Source organism: Aythya ferina (genome assembly GCF_964211825.1).
Source record: "Aythya ferina genome assembly, chromosome: 2".
Lineage (NCBI taxonomy): Eukaryota > Metazoa > Chordata > Aves > Anseriformes > Anatidae > Aythya > Aythya ferina.
The window spans coordinates 25,178,673-25,204,073 of record NC_140297.1 but is presented as its reverse complement, the minus strand read 5'-3'; the positions used below and the strand labels follow the sequence as shown (position 1 = coordinate 25,204,073).

The window sequence follows — 25,401 nt, the reverse complement described above, 5'->3', positions numbered from 1 at the left end:
CCCATGCCAATCATTTTCCTTTGATAGCAAACAAGAATTTAAAAAAATAAATGAAATGAAAAGGCCAACAAAGTACGTAATGATCTTAAGAAATTTTATTGAATGTCCTCCCAGTGTCAGAATTGTCAAGCTTAGTGTATAAGTGTATAAGCTTGTTATGGCTTGACAACTGCAGGTTCCTTCTTGCTTTGATATTTCAGCCATTTTTTGAGCGTATTTTCAAAGTGGTGTGCATAAAGGCAACTGATAGATGAATTCAGTACTTGATGCAGCAGATGGACAATGAGTTAGAAAAATGAAGATGTAGGTAGAGAAGTGAATGAGCAGGGTTAAATCACAGGCATGTTCTCTTGGCTTCAGATACTAAGAGAGCTCATCTCATAAGCAGACCTAGTTCGTATTTAAAACATGTCTCTCTGAGGAACCAATTTTCATGTTGCACTTAGAGGTACCCTGGCATCCATGCCATCATGTCTTGGGTGACTTAGAAGCCAGGTTCTTTGCTGCAGAGCAACTCCGGTGTTCACTGTGTGTTTTTCTGACTATCACATGAAGTGGAGGTCTAGACTTCTAAAGCAATTTTAACAATACAGTGGTTCAACCAGTTTAAAATGTCTATTCTCCATTTTCAGTAACCTTTTAACATTTTGTGGCTTGCAGTTTTGTTTCATTTCAGTAACATGAAGTAGTCCTTCTATTCACACGTTTGAAAGAATAAAAAATAAATCCCAACAGTAGAGAATGGTAGAATAAAGGCTCCAGAGTCTCCTTGCACTAATTTTACCTCTGTGTAGTTGCATTAATTCAGTGGAAGTAAACCTGAATTCATGCCAGTTATCTTAATTTGAAATAGTAAGACTAGAAAAAACAGGCAGCACACTTCAAATGTACACAGCTGTTTTTCAAGTGTGGAAAAAAATGGTTCTCTTTATGTACTATATATAGCTAAAATCAAAGTAGGTGCATATTTTCTATTTTATTTATTTATATTTTCTATTTTTCACACAAATTACAGGGGCATACACTGCTGGTCAAATTTGAAGGTGAAATGTTCGTTCATGTTTAATCTGAATGAGCATGAAAGATCCCAGGTCATCTTCTATTAAATGAAATTTGCTGGAGATCCCTGGCCAAATTCTCTTTCCCTGCTAAACAGCACTGCTATCCATTAGTGGTTGTATATACATACAGTGTAGATGCATATGTTCATAGATATTGTATATATGAGGAACCTACATACACAATTTTACAGTGTTACCTTCTTGGATGTATATACAATTACTTAATGCTGTTAGTGACTGGGGAAAAACATATTCTATAAACTGTGTGATGAAGAGGTAATATTGCATAGGGAACATGAAGTCCGTTCCAGCAAAGTCAGTTGCAGCGAGACAGCTTGCATCCGTCTCCTGTTTCTCAGAGGCAGCAACAAGAGTGGCAGTAAATCTTCTGACCAGTCTCAAAAGACTTTGTTCCAATTCTTCCTGCCTCAGCCCCACTCATTTTTCTCCATGCTACCTAGACAAATTATTTTCCTTTTGCACTCTCACTTCATCCAATCTAGCCCCAAACCTTCACTGTTTCAGCATCATCTCCCACAATCTCACCCTGGAACTTTCTGCTGAGCATGCATGTGTATGCATACAACATACAACACATACAACAGGCTGAAATGTTCATTTATATTATGTATATTTATATTTATATATTTACATTCACATTTATGTTAAGAACCTTTAAAGTAAAATAACTTAAAAAGAAGGGGCCTCATCTAAGTGCAGTCTTTTAGAGCCAACATGCATGTTTCTGGCCATGTTTTTCTTCTCTCGTGGTAGAACATTGTGTAGCAATTGATATTTGTGTTTACTGGAGTTCACATCTCAGGAAGCAGTTCAAAACAGAACGCAAAGGAAGCTAATGTGTCTCCAGAGAGAAGAATATGGAGAAGTTAAATAGTTAATTTTTAGTAGGCACAAATCACATTTCCATCAAGTGCAAGCAGTCAGCTGTTATTGTAGGTCACTAAGATACAATGAATTATTTTCTGCAGTTCGTGGAAAACATTAGGCAGCTGTAATAAAGTCAATGGTATTTCCTTCCTTACTGAAACATTACTTCAGCAAATCCCCCTGTTTTGTTAAAACACCATTTCATGCTTGATAAAATTTCATAGACTTCTTTTTATACTTTTTCGTTTCTTTTATTGACTTATGCAGATAGAGAAAACACTGAGTGAAAAATATCAGAAGTGGCTTTTTGTGTTTAGATGGATGACAACCGATGTAAACTTAAAGACGCTATAAATGGAAGGGGGAAGGGAGCACTTCAGTGGCCTTTACATAACATAGATATTCAGTCCAGGAAACATACCACAACATAAATGTCTTTTTAAGACATTAAAACCCAGCTTAAACAAAAGGTAGCGTATTTCATGACATAGTTCACTGCATTGATTTTTGATTATGTGCATATCTGTAGCTATATGTAGTAACGTAAAAAGCTACTGGTTTTAAAGTTTGTCTTGCTTTCTAAACAGCTAAATCCTGCATAAAGTATCTAATAAATTCCTTTAGGTCAGATGGTAGTACATCCTTTGCTATTGTTTTCTTTTAAGATCCAATGAGAATGAAGAATCTGAGTTCCTGGGAGTTCTGGATTGAGAGGTGGCAAGTTTTCCTTCAGGACAATAATCAGTGGTGAATCTTTCAGAGCAGTGCAAAATGAAGAACAATAGACATTGACTGTATATATGCAAAAACTGGTCAGCCAGCTGGTCGTTCATTATCAGGGTAACACATTTACTTTCTATGAGGAAACAGCAGCCTCAGTGTTTCAAAAATATGCACAGTCCTATGGATTGGCTCACAAGCAGTAGCAGCTGGACCTCAAGTTAGGTACCCACACTTTAGTAAGCAAACTAATATTGCAGAATGGAATGAGAAAAATGTAGGAATTAGTAAGGGTTAGAGGGGCATGTTTGTATGGGAGGTTACAGCATTTTCACTAGTTGAATGAGGCTACAGCTTGGATAAAACCTGCAAAGAGATTTGCTAATTTTGCATTAACAATTGGCAGGCTCACTCATTTTAACATTCTTAGCACTGTATTAATAAGATGGAGTGTCATATCTCCACCAACACCACCACCTTTCAAGATGCTTTAGCTACTCCATATATATATCCAGCTGAAGGTGGGAATGGAAATGACAGATATCACAGCAATTTTTCCTGAAAATTCAGGATCAGTACCCTGGCCCTGGTGAGCTAGTGATGTTTTGTACAAGTTTTTAAAACTAACAATACTAGAGCTAATAGCTGCTGGCCCTATCAAAAGAGGGAATGTTGATATCTCTCTAGAGAAACATGCCTAGGAAATAAACTAGCTAGCCTGGAACCTAGCTGTTTGCCACCTATTTACACCATCACAACAGGACATAGTGACTTTCAGGAGATGGTTTCCCTGGCAGAGGAGCTAGTGTTTTAAGGAGTCAATTCAGGTGGCATTACACTTATCTTTAGTTTATAATGTGTAGCACTGTTGTCCCCACGCTAGTTGAACAAAGCAGCTAGTAGAAACTGTGAGGAACCCATCTCCTCATACTGCCTCCTCAGAGACTTTCTGGGTTGCTTCTAATCAGAAGCTGTGTATTGGCAATTGGCGGATGAGAAACCCAGCTTCTAGAGTATCAGAAAATTTAAGTGCCCGGTCAGCTTCAGCATGTTTGAGATTCTTACAACAAATCTACTTGAGACCCTGCAGTGGTTTTGAATATTAGCCCTCAGCTCCTTTCCTCACCCTAGTGAAGATCTTCCATATCACATCATATCTTTTGTCCATCTCAGCTGTATTGTTTATCATCAGCTCTTTGAAGAAAAACTTCTCTTGCTTAGGGCATTTGCATAGTGTCCAGCATCCACCCTACCTAGTGAGCTCTATAGTATCCACAATTGGGTCTCCATTTGGCAACCTTTTAGTATTGGAGATGCTGAGTACAGCCATGGTCATGCACATAAAGAAAAACTCTAAATGGCATAGCTGCGAAGGAGACTAGCATGGTCTGAAGGGGAACAGAATGAACCAAAAGTTGGCTTACTCAAACTAGTAAAATGCTGATGGCTGAACACTGATGGCTAAGAAAAAAAGGTGAAAGAAGGAGGCCAATGTAAGTTGCTTTGGAGGCATTTTCTGACTATCTCTTTCATCAAATGCATATTTTAGAAAAAGATTGATTAATTTGGAAGCAGTAAGAAAATCTGCAGTTCTCTTTCTGAAATAATAGTTTGGAGTTTGGGTTAGTTGGTTTACTTTCCACCATTTGCAAATCTGTTTAAAAAGCAGGTGTGCCAGTGCTTATAGTATACTTTGCCATGTTAAATAGAATGTGAAACAGTTACTGTTACCATTGCCATTCCACCTAATCAGTGTTTTTAAAATTTCCTAAAATGACTATCTGACTGATCTGTGAATTCTGTAATAGATTTGCATTTGGAGCTGCAATCCATGAAGAGTAAATTGATATATATGTCACATTCAGATATGTTTTATTTTGGTCTTTGTGCTTACTGAAATGTTAGTTCCCTATTACCAGAGCTCTGGTCAAGCTTCTAGGAAGTGATAGCGGTACGTGGCTCACTCTGATGTTGATGATACTTTAGGCAAAATATAGGCAAGCGATTAGTAGTCATTGCTATTTAGTTTAAGACAAATGAATGTTGGAGTTATCTGCTATCTGCCTTTTGTTATTACTTGTCTTCCACCTGATTTCTCAAAAATGCTCAAGATCTTTTTTTTTTCTTTTCTTCTATATCTATCCCATAATAAACCCCTGTTTGTGTTTATAGCTTTATCAGAAATCAGACCTGCAAAATGCTGTGAAATTTATAGGGAAAAAACAAACACACAAACACAACTGTTCACGTTAATTCACAGTTAATATGTAATAAACGCTAAATCACATGTAAAAAGTCACCTTTTGCAGCTTATTTTAACTAGGTTTATTTGCCAATAAGCATGCCTCCATTCTTGTAGAGTGCATTTCTATATGAAAACCTTATCTTTCCTGCAGTTAAATTGAGCAACTCATTGTCTCGTCAAGGTTAAGATCAGAAGGGATCAGTAGGTCATCCAGTCTAATCAGTATATCACAGGCCATTGCTTGTTTCTCATTCACTGCTGTACTTTATATTGTCTTCAGCTAAAGCACGTGTTCTAAGAAGATATCTTATTGTTCCTCAGACAAGAGATTTCCCCATTTTGCCTTGGTATTTTGCTCCCTGTTTGGCTACCACCCATTTATACTTTAGTTATTTGGTTTCTTCATTGTTTTAAGCAAGTCATCTTTCAATCTTCTGATAACATGAACAAATGTGAATTCTCCTTGTGTATATGGTTCTCAGACAGCCTGGAATAACTTTATTTGCGTGCTCTCATATTGCTCAGTATTTTTTAAAGTATCTGACACCACAGACAGAATTCATTTCCAAAGAGAAAGCACCTATGGTGTGCTGCAGACATCTTCAAGCTATTTTAGGATCCCTCTTATAATGGAAAATGTGTCACCTTAAATGTGCTGAACTATGAAAGCAAACCACAGTTTAACACATGTAGAAGTCTATACTGTGAGTGTTTGTGATCAAGTGAGACAAATTTTGTCACAGAACTGTGCACAGTATCATGATGTTGACCACCCCTACACAACTTACCAAGGTAACGTCAACCCTCTTGTCCTGCTCAATACTCCAAATAAATGTGTACCTGATGATATATGTATCAGACTAGGTGTTCATGTAAAGCTTTATCTCCAGCATGACTTGTAACTTCTGAGTGTTTCTGTTTGAATAGATATTGTAGCTTTGCAGCCCTGGTTTAGTTAAAGATGTGAGTAAGACAAAATGTACAGGGAGAATATTTTTATTTTGTTTTTATTAGGCCAGCTAAAGTAATTTTTTCCGTATAAAATTATCTTTGCTCTTCCCCAGTCAGAAGTTGATGTCTTCATTCCTTATTCTTCCATATATGTCCTCTCCTTCACTGTATCAAAATGTCTTGTTGGGGTGGATTCAGCTTATTATTCAATCTGGTTCCTCTGCTCTATTCCTGCACCCATTGCTTTGCCTGCTAGCTTTAGCACAAGTGGTTTCATATTTACTCTCTCTCCCTGAACTGAAGAAGCATAAAAATGTCAGAAAGAATCCCTGGGGAAAATGGTTCTGTTTTGTCAATTACTTTTGAAAACTCTTTTTAAACTTGTTCATAATCTGCTTTATTGTGTGCTACACTGATCAGTGGCAATGCTCAGCAGAATGCCAGTGAAGACATAAACATCCTATGAATTACACAGCTTCACCTACCCAGTTACCTTGATCAAGAAGACTTGGAATCTTGTTAAAGAAGGCAACAGTTTAGTTTAAAATCCTTACTTTTAGAGAACATAGAGCTTTATTGAAAAGCATGAATTTGACTCCCATGTATTCACTCTTCTAACTGAATTCCTTGCCATGTTTCCAATTACTCCACCTGGGCCTGATGTCACAGTAGCCTGATTGCTCAGGCCTTCCTTTACATCCTTCTTTTTAATATCAAATCGTTAGCTCATTTCTACTTTGCTAGAATTTTCTCACCGTTCCAGGATTTATTAAAAAACAACATTAGCATACCAAACATTTTTTCAACCAACTTTTTAAGGGACTTTTTCGGGTGCTAGTTGTCTAGCTTGCTGATTTTAAACTGTTTATTTCTAAATATCTTCTATTATTTCTTTTAATTATTATTTCTATTATCTTCTATAATTAATGGTTCTAAGAAATATTGGATCATTTAAGACAATTTTACATTTGATATTTGTGGAAAACAAGGCCATTCTTTTCACATGAAGACAAATTCAAATGCAATTAACTTTAAGGTGGTCTCATTACTCATTTCAAGTTGTGCATCACAGCCTTTGGCATATTTCATCAATTAATATGTAAAGGGACAGGATAAGAGTTATGTGTACCACCAGAATGAGAAAATACCCATCTGAGGGCAAGGGAGTATTCACAATAATGAATTATCCTTGGTGGTAGATGAGGTGGCTGACTGAAACCAGACAGTGAGTGTTTTATCAGTTCTTTTGTGTTAGTGTGTAAAATTCACCTCCCACCCTGCCACAACAATTACACATTCATTCATCGCTTACCAATTGTATGCATCTTACAAGTAGATTTTATCCAGCAGCTTTATTCCTCTGATCTCCTAGATGTTTTTCTCCACATAGAACGGGCTGTTTGTCAAAGGGAATTCAACATGTAGAGTGCTTATCAGGTCATGTTCTCAAGACTTTTGCTTTTCAGTTCATTTTTGGATAAGGAATAATAAATCCTGGAGAGATTATTTGTTTTGAGCATTCCCTTCCTTTCTGTAGCTGTGTGATTGCCCAGAAAAATAATATGCATGAAAAGAATGCATGTTCTTGCAGTAAGGTTTTCAAATAATGGATTTTGGATGACATGAAGCATGCATCCAAACAGTGTTGGGATAAAATGTGCTGTAGCATAGCATTAAGGCAATGTCATTCTTCAGGAACTGGTGAAGAATCACTTTGTGAACCTAGGTTTATACTGGCCTTTTACAGGTGTCATTCTAGTGTCTGGAAAGGATGCTGCCCTATGCTATATGAGACATCTATAGTTATACAAAGTAAATGACCAATGCCAACTGTGCACCATGAACTTTACACCTATTTTTGAATAGGTAGTAGGTGTTGGACAGCATGAAATCAGTTTCAAGGTTATGTTTTCCTTACAGATTTTTTCATTCTTTGCTATGACTTAATCAATTTTTAGTCAGCTTGAAGTAACTTACACTCGTTTTTCATTCCTAGGGAATTTCCTACAAACCCACAATTTTTCCAGGCCCTGGGGATTTTTAGGCTACCTTAACCTCCTACCCAAAGAAAATAAAGAACGTCTGAAACTTGAAACAGATGTCTGCAGGACATATCTGCATAGACAAATAGAGATAACTGTGTGGCCACTTGGTGCCCTGAGCTGCCCAAGGGCAAGCCAGCTCTGTCTAAGCCAGAAGCCTTGTAATCACATTTCTCTTGCTATGAACCAGAGCTCATTTAAGGGGATCTGAGCATCATAGCGATTGTTTCAGAATCAGAGTTTTTCATGTCTGGTTGACCTAGAACAACAGTTACCTGCATTTGCCTGAATAGGTAATGAATTTACTGCACCATGCAACTGTTAGTTAAAAATTAATTTTACACATAACTCACAGAAACACCATCCTCAAATTTGAAGTTTCCTCAAGGAAATGATCCATCATTCTGTGCTGGGTCTGTATAACAGCATATTGGTCCTTCTCCCCCATTGGGATCCCAGGTGTTGCTTTGATATATGGAAATAAATCTATTAGTCATATTCTAAAAGTACAGGTGCCATCACCACCCACTTCTCTAAGCATATTGCAGATATGTTCAGTGACACCTGTTCATGTATGGCCTTATAAGATATATCTTCCTGAGATGTTGCACATCTGCAGCTAGTGCTGACTTCAGGAAAAGCTGACCTGAGCACCCTGCAATATCTGACCTTGGCCACAGGCAATTCCAAGAAGCAGCCTGACCACGTCTGCAGTTGGTGTGGTGCACAGGAAATTTCTCCAAATAAGTTTGGCACTCATTGTGCCCTCTGTACAGTATAGGGAACCGTCATCACCAGCTATACACATTGATTATTATTCAATATTGGGATCGATTCCAATTGCCTGCTTTTCTAAATTGAAAGGTTAAACTGTCTTTATAGTCAATAGTGTCTTATGTTTTCAGTGGAAGAAAATTCTGCATTCTGCCTTTTCCTCATTAAACTTCCTTCATGTAGCCCTTTTTGCTCCTATACATTTGGAATAGGTTAACACTAGTTTATATCACTAGATTTGCATTTGGGATCCAAGAACTGTGGGTTTGCATGTACAGAGCAACAGCACAGCAAATATTTAAATAGATATGGATTTTAAAGTGAGACTTCATAGATTTAATTAAATGCAGTTTTAAATTAAACAAATGCTGTATGACATTTCATTCTTTTTCCTTCTCCTTTATTCTCTCTTCTCAGTATCCCCCTCTCTATTTTCTAATTCAATTTTTTGAAGCTTTATTTTTGCTTTTATTTCCTTTTTTTTGTCTTTATTTCTCTTACTTATTTGTCTTATTTTTTCTCTTTTTTATTTTTCTTTATTTCTTTTTTTTTCTCTTTAATTTCTCTTTTTCCCTTTATTGTTTTAATTCTCGTTTCTTTTTTTCCTCCCATTCTTGACACTTTTTTTCTTTCCCTTTATTTGCTATTATTTTTATTTCAATTGGAGGATTGAAAAATTTTGCTGGAAAAAACAAATAAACAAACAAACAACAAACAAACAAACAAACAAAAAAAACTTACATTTGTCCAGGTCAGAGCAACAGCTGAAATAAAATAAAATGAAAATAAATAGGCCTGATTTTCAGCTAAGGTACAGGTTGTGTAGAAACCTTACCAATTCCAGCCTGCACTCACCCTGTATTTCTGACACAATGTTCTTCCTTTTTCAGAGGCTATGCAGTGACAGTTACAGTGGTTTTGTCTATACATATATCCAAGAAGTTCAAAGATGTGTAGCCAGGAGTGGTAAAGATACTACATCTGGAAAAGATTGGTGTAAATGTGCAGTGTTAGTCACCATAGTGCTCTACATTGAGGCACAGTGCTGTTAAAGTACTTCCACTGGTGCACGCTAGAGGAACAGAAGTAGCAAGCTTGATCCACCACTGGCAAACTAAGCTTCCTGATACTACTGTCAATAGATGCTTGAGTTCTTGGAATCCCTTCTCTGCAGCAGTTCAGAATGAGGCTAGCTCAAAGTGAAGTGAAAACCATACACCTATTTCAGCTTGCATGTGGCTATAGCAACACATTTCCTTTTTTTTTTTTTTTTTTTTTTGTCTTTGCCTTATGACAAACCTCTTGATTACTCTTGCAGTGACTATTCATGAGCCGTATGTTGCATGGCATGTGTGTGGACACATAACACGCGGATCTCACATTTTTAAACAGTATCTGAAGTGATGGCTTTCTTTCTATTCGGTTGTAAAATTGTCACTTGCTGCTGTACCATGCATTATCACTAAGGGAAGAGATGGGTGGACAGCAAGAAATAGCAAGCTAATACTGCGCTGAAATGAGATCAAAAGGGAAACATACATTATTCCATGTATATCCCAGCTGAGATTTCTGGGATATTGTGTATCTAGGTGATGAAATAGAAAGATCTCTTTTTATTCCACTGTTTATTTCAGAAGTTTTCAGGCTTTTTCTTACTGGAACTTTGACAGTTCCTCAGAACACTTCCCTCTTCTAATATTCTGGGAAGAAAGCTGCACACAGTACTTCTCCTAAGATTTGAGATTCATTATAAAATACTATGCAATTCTGCCTCTCTTAAATGTTGGGTAGTCTCTATGCACACTTTGCTTTCTGTGTATCTTCAAGAAGTTCCATCTGGACAAAGTCAAGGCAAAAGTTTTCATATAACATTGCTGTATCTCACTAGAAAAATTCTGGGTTTATGATGTCTTGCATCTGTGTATGTTTCACTAGTAATATAATGATTAGGCATCACACACAGAGGTCGTATTTCAGTATTACTTTTCATTACAGGCATAACACCTGCACTTCTGCAAGAGTAGCACAGAACTGTTTTATTTGTACTTGAGCAGTGTACAAGAACTGAGATTAAAAAAGGAATTAATAGAAAGGAAACAGTAAAGGGAGACAGGTATGTGTGTGGCAAAGTAGAACTAAATATGCATACCCTTTTCCTCTCAATTTTTCCAAACCAATATTTTAATAAAATACTAGGAAGCTTAATCAGAGAGTCCTTACAACAAGTGTTCTCCTTGGGTAGGTACTGATAGGGATTCATCCTGACCTGTAAGTTCTCCACAATTCCCTTGAAAAACTCCATGCATCAAAAGCAGTACTTTGCATCAAGCACAGCCGCTTCTCCTCATCCTCTGTGACCTGTCTTTCCTAAAAAGCCTGCACCCATCCATTGCAGCCATCTATGTATATTTGCTGTCCTACCTTGCCTCCATAATCCAAATGAGATCCTAACTCTGCAGCTACACACAGACTCTGAGTTCCTCCTGTTTGTTTCCCACACTGTGAGTGTTCCTATGCGGGCACTTAGGGTGTACACTGTTCATGCTGCTTTCGGAAGAAAGTGTGAGAGCCTTTATCATGTTATCTCCTGGGTATTCCTCACCGCCACCCATGCCTTCGCTTCTCTTCAAGCTCTGGTCACCTTGCCCCATGAACTCAGCTGATGATGGCAGTGAGTTCACAGCAAGACTGAGCAGCTTTTGTGCAGGCAGTGCTCTTTCTCTAGAGTGCTACCAGTGTATGCAACAATGAGAAGACAGAAGTGTCCTGCTTGAGCCAATACTGTGATGATGGATAAAGATGTTTCCCAGATCATGAAAGATCCCAATCTTAGGGAAAAACAACAACAACAACAACTGATTGACTACAGAAATTATTAACGGTCATTAAGACTAAGTATGATCTACATAGACATTTTTTTCTTTATTGCTCTGATTGATTGTACAAGAGGATGTGTGAATGTGTGTGTGTTTGCTGTTACTTCTTTGTCTTCCGCTCGAGTGGGCAGCCGAGCTCCACCACAGCCGCTCTCTCACTCCCCCTCCTCAAAGAGGAATGGGGAGAAAATATGTGAAAAGGGCTCAAGGATTGAGATAGTAAGATTTATTGTCTACAACTAACAAGCGAGAGAAGTGAGAAAACAAAGGAAAAAAAAAAAAAAAAAACAAAAGCACCTTCCCCCCCATCCACCCTCTTCCACCTCCTCCCCCCGAGCGGCGCAGGGGAACGGGGAATGGGGGTTATGGTCAGTCTACAGCACTTCTCTGCCGCTCCTTCTCGGTCACTCTCGTCCCCTGTGCTGTGGGGTCCCACCCACGGGATGCAGTCCTTGATGAACTGATCCGGCGTGGGCTTCCCACAGGCAGCAGCTCTTCCAGAACTGCTCCAGATATGGGTCCGTACCACGGGGTCCATCCCTCAGGAGAAAACTGCTCCAACCTGGCTCCCCTACGGGCAGCAGCTCCTGCCAGGTCACCTGCTCCTGCGTGGGCTCCTCTCCACGGGCTACAGGTCCGGCCCAGAATCTGCTCCGGCAGGGGTCTTCCACAGGCGGCAGCCTCCGTCGGTGCAGGGCCACCTGCTCCACCGTGGTCTCCTCCACGGGCTGCAGCGTGGAACCCTGCTCCACCGTGGTACTCCATGGGCTGCAGGGGGACATCCTGCTTCACCATGGTCCTCACCACAGGCCGCAGGGGACTTCTGCTCCAGCGCCTGGAGCACCTCTCCCCCTCCTTCTACACTGACCTTGGTGCAAGGCTGTTCTCTCACTCCCTTGACTCTCCCGGCTGCTGTGTGGCGCAGCGTTTTTTCGCTGTCTTAAATATGCTCTCACAGAGGCGCAAACAACATCGCTTATTGGCTCAGATCTGGAAAACAATGGGGCCCTTCCCAAACATGGGGCAGCTTCTAGATCTTTCTCACAGAAACCACCCCTATAGCCCCCTGCTACCAAAACCTTGCCACGTAAACCCACTACATTTTCTTCAAAGTAAAAGACAAAGGGCAAGAAGTATATTGAGACTAGTCTCTGGCCTCACAGTGAACTAACCAGTAGATCTAAGTTTGCAGTTCACCTTGGCCAACTCTACATTAGACACATTTATCTGAAAAAAAAAAAAAAAAAAAAAAAAAAAAAAAAAAAAGTTGTTTGGGAGAAATTACATTTTTAATGAGATTTTTTTTTTCCATTGCATAGACACAACTGAAAGTGCTTTTGTCAGTGTTATTGATTTCACCTGGGAAACTGCCGTAACCAGGTCAGTCAAAACACCACACCTCCTTAAAAAAGCTTTGCTGTTATGCTTGTATCAGCAGATGTAGCAGTGACATTTTCTCTAATATAAATTTGTTGTAGACTACTTCTCCTGTAAGAAAAGGTAAGCCAACAAAGCCATTACTATTTGTTTATTATTTGTTTCCAACATGTTTGAGGCACAGCAGTTAACCCATGTACTGAGCTACATTCTGGTTACAAAATCTAGTTTTTCTTGTTTAAATAGTCTCAACAGAGTCACAGGAGAAAAACAGTAAATACATAAAAAAAAAAAAAAAAAAAAGTAAAATATGCTGATTGGTAGTGAGCTCAAGTGTTTTTGCGTCTTCTCATTTAAAGCATGGATAATACTCCTGACATGTCTTGCCTGTTGTCATTCACTGCATGGGCACCAGCCACAATAGGATGAATTCTTTTTGATGATCATGATGCTTTTCTAATAACACGTTGAAGTACTGAGCAGGCCTTTTGTAAAAGAGCAAGATCTTACAAAAAATCTTACATCTTACATCAGCTGCCAATGAAAGTGAACTAATGTAGCATGAACACCCCTGTTCAATGATATTGATATATTTACAGTTTCTAATACCGGACACTTGAGAACACTTAAGAAGGGTTAGGGTTTGCAAGGAGCTGAGGGCAAAGAGAGAGTGGCAAACTGAGAAGGTTGTTGAGTACGAAGTTCATAAGAATTGATACAATTTTAGGGATGCATGGCTTAAACAAACATGCTCCTTTTTTTTTTTTTTTTTTCTTAAATAGCCTCACTGTTTTGTTCAATTGATATAAGTAGTTCATGCATTTATTTCTGAAGTACAATACACGAGTGTAACATTAAGCTAACAAATCTGTCTGGGGGGAAATCTGCATCATCATTACTCATCTGAGTTGGGCCAAAGAAATGTCTTTAACTGTTCTTTTCACTTCTGATATTAGGTTTTGTTTTTGAATACAATGTGTTTGTTGGCTGGGGGAAGTCCAACAAATTGAAGACAATTTTGAAAGTACCATGCAAGAGCCAACTAGAGCTGAAACAATTTTCTATCTAATAATTGAAAATGAGGCAAATGGAAACTCCGTGTAGCAATCTTCATAACATTCTGTGAAACAGAGGAGCTAAGCCTTGCTTTTACACTCTGTGGGTCATAATTAAATCCACTCCTATCAACAAAATGACAAATGCAAAGCCTGTATATGTAAAGAAGAATCATGCCTAAGAGAAAGCACTCAGGCTTGAAAAACTTTATTGGGCTTTTATAGATTGCATTTAGTACAAAATATTGACCCTTGGGCACATATTTTGGCATAGTGTGGGAAGGTAAAAGAAATTTGTTGAAATTCCATAATGTCTAGAAAATCCATGGCCGGAAACTGATTCAGCACAGCTGGGGATTATGCAAGTTCTCAATCCAGTAACATACAACAGAAACCACCATATCACAGCAGAACAACTAAGGAGAAATGATAGACACTTTTGCACTTTTAAAAAAAAAAAAAAAAAAAAAAAAAAGAGAGAGAAGAAAATATATTGAGAACTACTTTACTACAGGGGAGAAAAAAGAGAAGAGAAGTAAGGATGAGGCAAAGAAGGAAGAGAAGAAAATATTAAAGAAGCGATAATGGAAGACAAATAACCAGATTAGATGAGAAAATGGTGGGTCAGAAAAAATACTTCTACATCTATATAAAGCCAGTAAAATAAAAATAATAATTTAAAAAAAAAAAAAAAAAAAAAAAAAAAGACAGATATGTGAGACTGATTTATGATGGTATAAATAAAATGCTCCAACTCAACATTTATAGGAAACTGATCAATAACTGTTGCAAATAGGAAATAATAACACTAAAGATAGGGGGAAAAGGGCAAATAATGTATATCTAAATATTTTAAATGAAATTATTAAGGAAGGCTTGAACTTTTTACTATGGCAGGAAAATTGATGAAAGGGAACTGGCATGGAAATAAATGAAACCCTGAAATGGAAGTTATAATTCATTGGAATTAGGAAATGTTCTTGGAAACTAGGGTATTTTTATCACAGTGTCTATTTCCAAAACTTGAAAAATAAACAAGGAAGCAATCTATCAATAAACTTAACAACAAGCGTATGAGAGAACTTTGGAAACAATCATAAAAGATACGGTATTGCATCAGTTTGGAAGACTATTTTATTGCATTAGGCAGAAGCTTCACAATTCCACAGAATTCCAAAGACAGCTTCCTGCTTTGAGTGGGTGCTCTGAACAAACATGCAAAAAGCATTTGACAGAGTCCAAAATGATACCAATACTGAATGAAAAAGGCATAAGCTGAAATAAGTGACATGCTAAAATAAGAACCCATCAGGCAACAGGGTAAGAAGAAACAGGCCTGAAGAAGTGGTACCAAGAGCAATTAGAAGTAGGATTGAAGCCTGACACAATGGCTGGGACACAATGCCATATCATCATGACATGAAAGGATTGCTGTTGAAAATCATTCTCTCCAACTCTTTATGCAACAGGAGGGTTAAGGAAAATATGAAGAGAACAAGAAATACTGGTCGGAAATATCTTCTGGTAAGATTGATTTAGATTATTTCAGTGATGCCCATTTGGTTTTAAGGCGTCAGGTGAAGCTTCAGAAAAAACAGGTAACTCACATTTTTGTCAAGTCCAGAGATCAATTTGGCTGCGTTCCTTGGAAAGTAAAATGACTAAACCAATACATATCCGTGTGCTCATAGCAATGGCTGAGGTTTTGTAACCCAGCTGATAATACAAAATATATCCTCTACCTGACAGGCCTTGAATAACTTTCACATAGTAAGAGAATCTCATCAACAGTAGATAAATACTTGATAAAGACATATTTTATGGTCTTATTCTAGACATATTCTGAGAACTGGATATTTTCACAGGAGTTTCTGTCATGTATATTCTAAATGGACCGTGGGGCAAGATAACACACACTTTACTTAGATATTACCCCTAAATAAATAAAATAAGTTTCCATTCTGATGGCCACTGAAGACACTTTTCCCTTACTATTTTATTGTCTTTTTGATTATATTTTTTTTCTGTTAGGTGTCTCTGTATTGATGTGGAGAACTTCCACACAGCTGTGGTCAGTGGCGATACCTGCTTATGAAACTGGGAAGCTAATCGTATTTTTAGCCTATTGATAGTCATTCTGACCACAGACTGCTGCTGTAGAAAGAATTTAGGATCAAAGCTTAGGTGCTCTTTCACCCATACTACAGACCTACCCCAAATATGTGCCAATATATCTGGGGAGCAGAGAAAGAAGTCTTGCATTTAATTACTGAGTATCCCACAATTTCAGCATTGTCCTACTGCAAGGAAATGGTCTGTCTAGAGCAAAGGGTGTTTACTGAAAAATATTGATTGCAAAGTACATACCCTTGTACAAACTATGCATTTCCCTTTCCTTCTTTCCTCTCTATCCTAAGGAGTGCTGCCTGGATTCTCAGACTTTTTTGTCTTACTGTACCTACAAAGAGAAAGTAACACTTACATTGTTCTCATGCAATTTGGCTAATTCACCCACAAGTGTCTGAGATGGTGTGTTCAGGAATCACCCAGAGCCAGGGAATTTGCCCAAAGCTGTGCTTGCATTCCTCACAGTCAGCACCAAGCAACAAAATCTCCCACCCAACTGAGTTGTGACTTCCAGTTTATTCCTGCAGAAATCAATTAAGCATTCAGATCCTCTCACAAGACATTAGCAGAGCTGTAAGCATAAAATGCAACAGCTTAACATGAAGCTCTGCAGAGGTGGGTTACCACAACTTGTAACTTCTGTGGACTGGGGTTGAGAGATTTTGATTTTGGCATTGCACAAGAATTTAAGAAACAAGAAATAAAGGGCTTTTGCAAATATTGGCAATTGTGTACACTGCTGGATCTTAGTTATGTATGGGAAATACATAGCTTCTCAAATATGTAATGAAGAATGGAGGACTTGTGATTGTACAGAGACCACTGTTTCTAGTCATAGAGAAGTTTATGCCATCTGGTATAAAATATACACTAATCAGAGCATCTTATGTTCAGTGCTGACACCAAACAGTGATTCCTTTAACAGACTTGCCATGTTCTTTCACCATGGCAATTTAAAAGCTTCCTCATAAATATTTATCAACCTTCCAATCTGAATCTCTGAAATAACCGCTGCAAACAAATTTATTGGCCTTGCCTACCAAAGCCTCAGTGTTTGGACTGTTTTGCTTCTTCTTATGTCACCCCATCACTCCATATGGTGCATCAAAGATGCCAGCCTTTGTTTCCCATTTGTATATGCCTGTTTTCCATGTTTTCTTTCCTAGTGATTCCTCTGTGTAATCTTCGTAATCTTTGTTTCTCAGCTAGATTACCAGACCTTTATCTGTCTGCACTTCAATTTGGCAAGAACTGTTTTCAGAATATTTTTAATATCTGCAATAAACTAACAGATTGAATACAGCAAGCACAAGGAACAGTTTAGAAGTCTCTTTGCTTTCAGTTTTAGGAAAGCATTCTCAGAATAGATATTGTCAAGATGTATTCAGTTGCTATATGGAAAGTTGTACTCTTTTTTTTCTCCTTTATTCTACACAGGCAGTCTTTAGGATAGGGCACTGTTTGTTGGTTCTGTTGTATCTAGGAAAACGAATGATTATTTGTCTTAATAAATAGCTCTGATATATAACGTAATACTCAACTGTAATGACCCTAGAAAAATGCAAGCTCAGTCAGTTACATGGAAGTCATAGAAAGAATAGTAATTTAAAGCTTTCAGTTCCAAATGTGGTTTCACATACTTCCTGTATTACAATTTGTTCTGGAAGAGCCCTGAGCACCACACAGGATCAGAACTTTACTTGAAATCAATGCGTCAAATCTATCTTTGGCCAAATTTTGTGAGTGGAATTGGGCCAGGAGAGCATTTGGCTCTGTATCTATAGTGCTAGCCTGCCTGGAACAAAAGTTAGACACCATAACAATTTCTGTTAAAGGTCTTGGATTTGTCTTAGACATGTTCAAAAACATCAAGTGGCAGCTTTTCCTCTAAAATAACAAATAATTGAAGTAACCATTAACATTTCTTCCTTCTAAATATAGGCACAGTGTAAGGATTTTGTGGATTTCTTGGCAGTTAATTCTGTTGACTTCTATAAATAATGACTTTAAAAACCATTGCACTAGCTATCACATTGAGTTTATAATAATCACTCTCTTAAGCTAACATTTCTTTGGGATGTGTGTATTACCAGTTTACTTACTCCCTGTGCTATTTGTTGCCAATTGTTCAAAATTTTTGTAGCATATTTGATTATTTTTGCATGTGATCATATTTGAAAACGTGCATACTCTCAATCTTTGTCCATGTCTACATTTCTTGTGTGGGACTTTGCACCTTTTCTGGGCCATTTTTAATCATGTTGGGGTTTTTTGTTTGTTTGTTCTGTTTTCTTTGTTGATTTTTGTTTGTTTGTTTGTTTGTTTGTTTTTAATAGCAAATTGAACTTGAAGCACATAATCAGACTGTGAGCTGAACAATAGAAGCTATGATAGAACCTGTTGGTTTTTTTGGCTTCCAGTGTCAGCACAGTTACAGAGGATGAGGAAGTGTATGATCAAAATGGGATCACATGTATCAGTACTTTAAACAGCCATTCACAGGTCTCAAACACTGAGATGTTAAGCATGTCCATTCTGCTTCTGTGGATGATCTTCAGGGTCATTTGTGCCCACAGTCACCACTGGTGATAGCTACTACCTTTTACTGTTACAGAAGTACCATGACTTTGTTTTCTTGATGCTATGCAGTAGGACGTAAATCCAAACGATTTACAAGTAAAAAAATAAACAAATAAAATCTCTCAGGTTTGCATAACTTTGTACCACTCCTCTCACGCAAGTACCTCAAGGAACATTGCATTGGTCCTCTACAAGTCACCACCACCTTAGATACAAGCGAACCTTTTCAAACCAGAGAACGGATGTTTGGCACTGGAAACCATAGACTGATCAATGAAAAGAGCAAGTTACCAGTATGGTGTGGAGTAGATGGGATGTTACATGTCCTTCTCCACTGAACTATACTGATATTTATAGATGGGAGAGAGACATTCAGCTCAGCTGCCGGTGCTGCAGGAAAGCATGGACACACACCAACATCCCTGTTTGCCAAAACTTTCCTGTTTCTGCCTGGTGTTACCTGTTCCACTTACAAGCGTGTGTCTCCTTACTTTGGTACTCATCCCTTCTTTTTTCCTCATTATTCCTGGTACAAGGGCCAGCTGCAGCCCCATATTTGCTCAGCTGGTCCCAATTTTTCACTGCACTTCCAACACTCCTGTCTCACAGTCTCAGTCTTATCATACCCTTCATAGGCTGCTCCCCAACCCACATGCCTCATTTCTTCCGTTCTTTTCACCTAGGGTGTTGTTCCCTGTACTGTGTGGGCAGTACATTAGGAGGCTGCTTGCCTTGGTGCCTAGCTACAGCAACAAAAGCTTGTCTTTGGATAATATCTTCAAATATGGTCCAATAGCACCCAGGCAGAAGATCCTTCTGACCATTATTGTAGGCATGACTGTAAGCATGATCAGATGAGACAAGTTATTTCAGGATTTAAAGAGTCAAATCCCAGGTTATTCAAATTCTTACAATTTGGTGCAATTTTCTAAATTTCTCCTAGACTCATAAAAATGATGTCCCTCACACACATCCCTGGTGAAAAATATGGTACTGAGACATATTCACGAAAATGCTTGTAATAACTTATACTGCAAAAATAATATATTCAGGGTGATCTGTTTCTTGGAAAGGTCTGAAATGTTTCTGCTGCAAAATAAAGACTAATCAGACCAAGGCAGAGGATACAGAATCATAGAACCATTTAGGTTGGATATGGTTAATTTAATTCCAGAAGTTGTATTTTAATAAAATTATAGACCACAAGTAACAGCCTTGTAAAGTGTCAGAAAACTTCAACTCTGTGTGATATTATCAGTTTTATCTATATGGCTAAGAGATCTCACTGCAGTTCTGTTCCCATTAAATATCAGCTACATATGTACTATGTACTGTCAGTAGAAATTAAAATATTACCTCAGAAATATGACTTTTCAATGGCAATTAGTTGGTTATAGAGATGACTACTTTTCATTTTTGGCAAATTTTAACTCACCCTTATTAAGTTACAGCTGAATTGCAAATTATGTAAGCTCCTAATAAAGGATTTGAGGTTTATGGTATGGCTTATAACAATATATATAATACTTTTACTGCTATACCTAAACCAGGTGTAGGACATACCATTCAGCTCTGTAGCATATTTATAATAGTCATTAATCATTTGCTAGTCTTTATAATTCCTTTATGAATATTCCCTTTTATACAATATGTGAACAAACTGAATCTAGATCATAAGAAAGTTTACATTGCTTCTCTGTCATGGATTATGTTTGAAGAATTGGATGTGACATGCAATTTTTAAGAACTTTTTAAGAGAATTTTGTGGTTGTTTTATCCACCTCTTTCTGCTGCTCGCTACATTTATCTTCTTCTTTTCATTGTTCATTTTACTTCCCATCCACTTCATTCCTGTCTCCACATCTCCGTCCTAATCAATTCTAAATGATGCTAGACAGAAGGACCATAATGAAGTGCAGAAAGATTTTTGTCGATAGACAAATGACTTTCTTTTTAGATTTGTAATTCCTGGGTGATCTTGCAGAACCTAAAGAGTTCCCATCCCAGATAGAGGTTATGTAACTGTTTTTTTCTATATAAACTGGAGGACAACTGTTTGTTTTACTTAAATAAAAGGTGGGATTTGGTTGTGTTCTCTGCCAATGACATTCACCCTGGGGACAAGCAGATGGATGGAACTGAACCAATGACATCCCTGCCCCCTTTGCTGCACCCTCTCTGTTCCCTCCTAGACCTGTGTCTGCCCACATCACTTTCCCTAGTCTGTCTTCAATCAGATCAGGTACAGCAAAATAGACCATAAATGGCAGCCTGACTGCCACCTGCTAGTTTCTCATCAGAAAGATCTCACACAATGAAAAACACCCGAACACTGTCAGAACAGGTCCCTGATTCCCTGTAGAAGAAAAAGCCAAGTTATATTCTCATATCTGTGCATTCAGAGTAATGCAGGAAGGTCTCATTCAAGGTTTCTACCAAGATGGCCCAGGTTCTAATTATTTGTTGTAATTACTGTCCGAGAACCTCAGTCACTTTCTGGTGGAAAGATCATTTCCTCTCCAAAAAAATAAGTTCCTTCTGCAATGATATGCTCAGCTGCAGAGGGAGATCTGCCAGCTGAAGTTCAGATTTTATTCATATGTGACACTGAGTAATTCTGAGCCCAGTTAAGCAATTGAACCAGTGGTTTAAAATTACTAATAAACAAGTAATAGGACATGAGTCACTTAGCATTGAGATAGGAACTGGAGATAAAAAAAACACTGGGCAATAAAATGTAAATACATGTATAATTCTGAACCACAAAGTGGGGAGATGGCACCTTTCTACCCTCCCACAAAATCCAACATCTATTTTTCAGACTCTGCCTTCTGAAACTGCTGGGTCTGATTCCCTGAGTTTATACTAGCAGATAAATAGAAAGAATACAAGTTTGTAATTAAAATTTAATTTATATTCAAATGCATATCTACTATTTATGTACAGATTTTAAACCAAAAAAACAAATGAGCATTTACCGCCACCATATGCAGTCCTAGCCACTGGATTCTTCTTAGATCACGGAGCAAAAAAATTAAATGGTTATTGTTGGATTCTCTGCAGTACAATGTGTCCAAAACTGCACTGAGATGATGTCAGAAAATGCTACATTTTTTCCCAATTATGAAATGAATTATGGGGAGCTAGCTCACTACAGCCAGTATTGTTAAAACAGCTATTTTGGCTGAGATGCTGTTGTCCAGCCAGAAAACACAGGTGCTTTGTTTTTAAGTTTTGTTTTTTTGTTTTTTTGTTTTTTTTTTTTTTTAATGTTTCAAGGTTACATTGACCATCTCTTTCTCACTCTATTCAGAATTTAAACAGTAAAAGTCACATATGTTGAGAAATCTCTGAAGAATTTAAACTTCTACTATTTCTCTTTTGAAAAACAGATTAAAAGGAAATCTACAATGCTCAAACAACTGATAATATCCATGAGGACATGGTCGAATTTCCATCTGTTTAGAAAAATATAACAGTGTTAATTAATTATTTTTGATTATTCCGCTCTTTTTAGTGGGAAATTGGGGTCTATTTCACTCCATTTTATTCACAAGCTCCTTAGGTGAGTGATAGTTTGTCGAGGCCTCTTCAGCTGTGTTCAGGCCACTGTCAAAAAAGAGAGCAAAGTTAGAGTTATGACAGAGATGAACTCAGTACTTACTCAAATGGTTTCAGGTCTGCAAACTCAACCAGGTTCCTAAAGTATCCTGTGCAGCCTTATTAAATAAATTCAACTCTCCAGAATTTCTTGTTATTTTCATTTTGCATTATAAAAAAATCCTCAGTTCACTTTCTGATAGCTTTAAATCATCCTTAAATGGCATGGCTGACTTAGGTTGAGCCATTTGGGGAGTTCAGTTATCTCATCCAGTTATGTCATCCTGAATCACATATTACTAGAATATTCAGGGAATAGAATTATTTTGTCTTCAAAAAAGAGGCAAGAGCCTCTTGGTATCTTGCTAGGTAAGGAACATGGGGCCAAGTCCTCTGCTATTATTAAATCAGCACTGACCAGAATCTATTCTATGTCTCTGATCTCTCCCTGCTTATCATTATTCTACTATCAGAATTTACACCAACTATCAGAAGAAGAATGCAGGCAGGGATTTTCTTATCTCTATTAGCAGATGGTGACAGCAGTAAATGTAGGCTACAGTCTGAGATAACATTCTCCTGCCTCACAAGGAACAAGAGACTCTAACACCTGCAGGGACAATAAAGGAAAAAACTTCCAATTTCAGTGCTCTTCTGCCTTTTCTTTAATCCCCATTTAAAACATAAAGATTTATTTCCCAAAAAGTGCTCTATGACCCACAAGTGCTCCTCCAAAGAAAATGATCCCCTTGTTGCTGAATAATGTACGGGATTGAATTCCACTGCACCTGGGAAAAAGACTGTTCTGATCAATTAGGAGATACTGAATAAAGGTGAGGCTGATTTTTGTTGTCTTCTGCAGCCTTGCTTCAAAAAAATATAAATAAATAAATAAATAAATGTATTTAGTGATTTGTCTGGGTTTTCTTTCATAACATTGTTTTGTTTTGTTTTTCCATTAGTTCTAAGTTGTCCATATATTTTCATAAAACTGTACCATTAATAAAAATAACATTTTAAACTTCAGGTCATCCCCTCTCCATCCACCCAAACCTTCCTGATTCCCATTTTATTCCTTGCAAGCAGCAGCCCCCCCCTTCCTACCCCCCCCCAATTTGTACTTACCACAGCTCATCCACCATCCCATTACAGTGACAAGTCAAGTCCAGAACCAGCCATGTAACCAACAAAAAATATGAAGGGGGAGGAACAACTTCTAATCTGAACTTTGCGCTAACAGTGAAATCCCAATCTTAGTAACATCTATGAGAGGTGGGGTGTAAAGCTGTGAATTTGCACAGTAAATGAACATATCTGATCTCAGTTTGTAGATAAATACAGGACATTTTTCACATTTACTCCAAATGTAAACATGTTAAAAAAAAAAAAAAAACTCCTTTTAAAATAAGGACTTGGGTATCTGAATTCTACCCTCCTGTATTTTCCCTGTTCTGAACATACCGTATTTTGTTCTAACTGACTTATAATGCAGTCAGTTATGGAGCAAATGAAAATTGGAGAGCTTTCAGATCCCACCCTGAATATATGATAGCTGAAATAGATAGTCACTGGCAATGTTCCTCAAGGGGGCATTCTAATACATTATTTATACTCTTTACACAGGATAAGATAAATCCATCAGGGTATCAGTTCAAATATTCAAAGTTCTTGTTTAAACACAGAGTAATTTGTTTTTTACAAACAAAGTAAATTAGTAGGAAAAATAAAATAAAATAAATAAATAAACTGAAAATTTTAAATCCTTCAATAAAATACTTCTAAATATATACAACCCACACAATCAAAGCCCTAATACAGAAATTGTATTACTAGCAATTCATTCTCTTCAGACTTTGACAAAAACTGTGTGGTTCACTGGAATATAGATGTATCTCTAATGAGACTGAGTTAATTACAGATAAGGAAACAAATTGATACTTAAGGCATTATCTCCGGAGTTATACAGAAGAATAATTCTATGGTACAGAAGATTACAGTGTGTTTAAACTTGGTAAAATTTTCATGTCTAAAAGGAGATTAAAAATAAATTCAGAATGAGAGCATACCATAGAAAATAAGGGATTAAATTAAATCCAAAACAATCAGGAAAACTTCAGAGATTATATAAAATCACAGAAAATTATTAGCTGTACAAACTGGTGCTAATGGCTATTCTTAAACAAATAAACAAACCAATGTTTGACGATGCATGTTTACAAGGTAAAATAAGAGTATTTCTTGAATTCTAAATACTGGAGATATATATGAGATATTTGCTTAAGGGAATATCCAGTGCTATTAATAAATGCAGACTCTGAACTACTGGTAAATAATTTAACAGTTTTGAAATGCTCCTCATGAGCTTTTTTCATCTCAACCAAGTAGAATTAAATAACAGTTCTGTAAAATTGTGAAACAGATGTAAATACAATCGTTATAGACAAAAATAAGGCATAACCCCTAACTGTTGGCTCTTTAGATCCTGAAGAGGCATTTTAATGAGTCAACTAAAAGTTTGTCTTCTACATTTTGGAGTGTATACAGCATCTCATGGTTACTAGCTTCTCACAAGAGCTTCTTTCATAGGATTGGACTTCCATATAAACAGCATATTCATGTGTATCTGTAAAGGGGATAACACTGAACCCTTTAGTCCATATAGAAGAACATGCCAAGAATATCACTTCCTCATTATCTTATTTTATATAGCCATCTTTTACATATGCATAAAAATTAACTACAGGAAGTTAGCAATACACTTACAGCTATAACCAAAAAGTGAACGTAGTATAAAAAGTGAATGGAGGCTTACAATCCTTGAGAAAGTAGAACAAATATTTCCCACAGCACTGGCTGGTTACAAACAAATTGGGCTGGATTGGATGTTTTAGTAGTCTCCAGTACTTAAAGAGATGAATTTCATCTGATCTTTAAGTAGTTTCTTAAAGGTATCTGGTTTTAAATTATTTTCTCAAAAATTATGAACAATTACTAAACTAAGTTGTCTTTACATGAATGTAGTAAAAATAACAGGAACTGAGGAGGCAAAATATATTGAGAGGTATCACCCACTTCTTAGAGAGATGAACTCTCTCTTTCCATTTT

At 37.3% G+C, this 25,401-nt stretch overlaps 1 long non-coding RNA gene across 1 annotated transcript; it reads left to right on the top strand.

The window, feature by feature from the left end:
• Positions 1–12,976: 12,976 nt before the first annotated feature.
• LOC311431106 lies at positions 12,977–14,472 on the top strand. The gene is made up of 2 exons (XR_014689242.1): positions 12,977–13,057; positions 13,891–14,472. It is a non-coding gene; the product is annotated as an uncharacterized lncRNA (long non-coding RNA).
• The last annotated feature ends 10,929 nt before the right edge of the window (positions 14,473–25,401 follow it).